The sequence below is a fragment of the Primulina huaijiensis genome, chromosome 16 (genome assembly GCF_012295235.1).
Source record: "Primulina huaijiensis isolate GDHJ02 chromosome 16, ASM1229523v2, whole genome shotgun sequence".
Lineage (NCBI taxonomy): Eukaryota > Viridiplantae > Streptophyta > Magnoliopsida > Lamiales > Gesneriaceae > Primulina > Primulina huaijiensis.
The window spans coordinates 16053855-16058336 of record NC_133321.1 but is presented as its reverse complement, the minus strand read 5'-3'; positions in this window follow the sequence as shown (position 1 = coordinate 16058336).

Genomic DNA, 4482 nt, shown 5'->3' with positions numbered 1-4482 from the left:
AATGACTAAGTTTTTGCCAAAATCTAACTTCGTCAAACTTTGTCCTTCGAAATCTCCAGCCGGATTATGAACCTGGCGGCTCTGATACCACTTAAATGTCACGCCCCGAAATCGAGACGTGTCATCGGCGTTGTTTAACAATTTAAAACCGTATAACAACAAGCCACGTAGTACATCAAATAGCCAAAAGCCAGTCTATTACATAAATCAATAATCGTCTTTACAATGCGATTAAAACGAAATGCGGAAGCGTATAACACGATAATATAACTAAGAGACAATGATAAGACTGGTCTTGAATTGGATTGACTTCATCACCATCCCCAAAAGTATTCTTGTTCTTTATCTTCGATTTGTTTCTCGTTCTTATCTGGAGGTGGGAATGTAAGGGGTGAGTACTTGGGAAATACTCAGTAAATGGGGGCCGATCGGGCATAACGAATATCAAGGTTATAATTATACGAATACATTATTATAATCTCAATCTTAAGCATGTTGAATCGAATATGAACAAGATACAAACATAGCACTGAAAATCATCTCCTTTTTCATGGTTTACTGATCAGTCCCCTATATGTTACTCCTCTAAGGGGCGAGGCCAAAAGAACGGTTATTATAACCCACCGCATCAGGGCCTTAAACAAAACATATCAAATATCGGAATTTCCTTGCCATTTCTAATTCGAATCATTACAGTGCATTTCAAAGATTTCAAACATGCTTTCAAATATTATAACGAATATCAATCAACAAATTGTTCAAAGATTTTCATAACAAATAGGAACGAATATATCATGCCGATCGAATTTCAAGAAACATACTTAATTTATTTTTTGAGCAAATGTGGACATACTTACGAAGAACAAGTATGTCGATATATATATCAAGTAGTACACTCATGAAATGCAAGTGTACGTAAAAGTATAACAAAAACCCACTTACAAAGAAATATATATAGCAAAAGCCCACTTACATAATTATTATCTTCAAAGATTGAGGGAAGAACAACTGAAAATTCGCACACGAAAGTTGCTGGATTGCCTCAAAATGGACAAGAACTCGGCTGTTGCAGATGCTTCGAAAATAGTTGCTGCAAGGCTTCAAAAATAGTTGTTGGTGGTGTCATTTCTCCTCCCTTTTGGCCACTATTTATAGGCTCATGGAGGGGAGGTGAAGAGGCTATCATTCAAGGCCATTACCACCATGTTTATGGCTTCCTTAAAGGCCTTAAACACAATTAAAATTGTTGTTATGACTCTTCAAATTCCTCTTTGAATTCATGGCTTGAATGGGTTTTAATTCATGGCTTGAATGTGTTTTAATTCATGGCTTTGTGTAGCTTGGCTTTGTGTATCTAATTTTTTTTGGGTCTTCACATTCAGAGCATCACATAAAGATTTATTCAACACGACAAAACTGCCTCTTATTCTAAAACTCATAATGGAAATAGCTGTTCTTTTCTTTGATGTTCCAAGGTGCATTTTCTTGTTAGTGCCGCATTTGGGTCAATCAGTGTCAATCTGAATATGCTTTCTTTAATGGGTTTCAATGTGTTGATCTTGATTGGTTCCATTATGTCCCATTAAAATTTAAGAGCCCATGCAGTTGAACCTGTCATTTTGACTGGTCCTCATTGTGATGTGCCATGCTTCTTTCTCAGAATAGAACAAGTCGGAATCCGTGCATAGCAAGATAACTCTCGGTTGCGAAAAATATTTACTATAGTTGTGACTGTGTAATCTTAAGATTTCACTATGTCTGTGAACAATTAAAAATAGCTCGACCTTTTTTTTTTTGTTTTTTTGTCTAATGTGAATCATTATCTTCAATTCCCATTTTTAGGATGGCTTTTCCTTGATGCCTACAGCATTAGGATTCTTTCTCTTCTTTTTAGTTATCACTTACTCTGGTTAATTTCTAGATAAATATCTCTATTATCAAATGTTGGATGCCGCATGCTGAATTAAATTTCTGGGATTTTCACTAATTCATGCCATCCATCTATTTCACATGAATCTGTTATTAAAACAAGTCTCATCAAGAGAAGTTGGAAAGCAGATTGCCTAGAATGAATGCTTTACCAATGCGAAAGGCCATCCATGTGTCTCCCACTCGTCTAGCTTGTATTTTGCATGCGTAACAGGATTAGTATCACGAAAATGAACGAGGAATCTTTTTGTCCCAATTGGAAGATCTTTAGTGCTTATCATGACTAGGAACACTTGTTCTATCTTCTCATTGGTCCTATTTGTTAGTAGGTTTAATTGTTCTTGAACACTACCTTGTAATGGTGGCTCCGGGGAGATAAATGGAGGATTGATGGCGACTTTAACGTTGGATATTTTAAGCACCTACAAGTACCTCGTCGTCGTTAGCAATAGAAATTTACACAGAATTCGTACAAATCTGGCTAGGACTAGAGGGATATTTTAGGAATGGATTGTAACTTGTAAGTGGCCTTCTGCTTATTCACGTGTTTTAGATTCAATAATTTTAAACCATGAAATTTTTGAGATCCTAGATGTCCCGGCACTGAATCTTTTGTTGGCCTAGTTGAAGGAATACGATTTGACCTCTCATTCAGGAGGGTTAAATTTAGAAAGCATACGACTCAAATATTTCATTAGATCAGGGCATAGCAATCGTTGTTTTGGCTTTGAATCTTTGGGGACATGACTGGTAGATTCTTTTACATTGTTGGGTTGGAAGTAGGAAAGAGCGATATATGGCCATTAGCTCGTTCCACATCTGATGAGTACTATAACCATTTGTATTGGAAAGATGGTCACAAAATACACACCTGGAATGATATTATACAGTGCACCACAAAAATTTTACAAGGAAAAAACAAAATAAGTGGTTCAGCTTGATTTCTGGTGCAGTGTTTGGGTGTGGGTGGAAGAATCTCTTTGTGTAAAAAGTGGCAAACAAAAGCATTAAAGAATGGTGAAGTGCATCTATCCTGTACAAGAGGCGGATACAGAAAGTGGCCAAACCGAATGAAGTCAAGGAAAACCTTCCCAAAAAGAGAGTTCTAAAAAATATCAAATCCTTTTTGGAAAGAAAACTTGAAATCATATATTTTGTGATGTTGATATATCGATCAAAAATAAAAAAAAAATAACATTATTAATTAGGTTAACAACATGTCCAACACGAACTCTTATGTTTGGTGGTATATTGTCTGGTAATTTTATGTTAGACTGAGGTTTGCTACTTTGATTCTTTTTATTTGATGTTTAACATACATACTTTTGGCCGGTTCGAGCTTTGAGAGAGAGCGATCGCTCGAAAAGCCATTGTAGGAGACAATCAGCGCCAAGTGAGTTTATCTTTCCAAAACTAAGAGGGTCAGCATTCGATTTCTTCGTTCTGTATATTGGTGTGCTGTCGTTGACCACCAAATTAATTCCTACTCTTTTAAGTAAAATTAGTGTAATGGTGAGTAGGGTCGAATCCACAGGGAACGGTAGATTTATTTCTTTTGATAATAAAATTAAAAAGGGGGATTTGTCTTGATAATTTCTAAATAAAATAACCTAAACTAAAATTACCCAGCAAAAGATACTGAATCTAGAATTTAAAATTAATCGACGAGAATAAAGTGAAGAATTTATTATGAGAAAATACTGATTCAAGGGGGTTCTACTATCTAATTATCTCACTGTTCATCGGTTAACCAATCATTTATTCATGTTATTTCAAGCAATTAACTTTAGAATAATAGGGATAGCCGCTAAAATTCTTGTGTTTTCCTAAATTAATTGACCAAACCCAGCATCCAGTCAAAACTTACCAATAATCAACTGGGCACGATAGCGTTCCATATTAATTAAAGATAGCATTTTAGTTTCGTGAAAACAGTTAATCCTAAAATCTAACAACCGAGATAGCTGCAATTGAGAGATCTAGTTCCGTCGATTTATTTAGATTACACATGTTATGATAGCACAACACATCTAACCTATTGCTACTCACGTACCAATCGTTCATGACAATTACGGATCACTGAATTCATGGTTAGCATTAGAAAATCATACATCAAATTAAATTGTCAGATTAATTGACGTATAACATTCATATAAATAAAATCAGAAATCAACGAATACTTGAACAAAACACAAATATTAAATTAAAGTGCAAAAACCTCACAGTGATAAAATTAAAATAGTAGACTATCCCTTGAATCAGACTAGAAAATTAGAGAGAAAATCTTTGAGCCCTTTTCTTCTTGTTCTTCACGTGAGATTGGTTGGAGAAATCTCTTTTCTTCTTTCTTGCCGCCTCCTTGTTCTCGTGAGATTGGTGGAAGGAAATTGTGTGTGAGATTCTAGAAAATCTGATTTTGCCTCCTCTTTCACGTGAATTGTGGTGTAGGTTATCAAAAGAAAGATTGGGTTCTAAAACATAAAAGACTAATAACCTAAAATAAATCCTAATCCCTAAAATTAAAAGATACTTAGAAAATATCTTCCAATAATA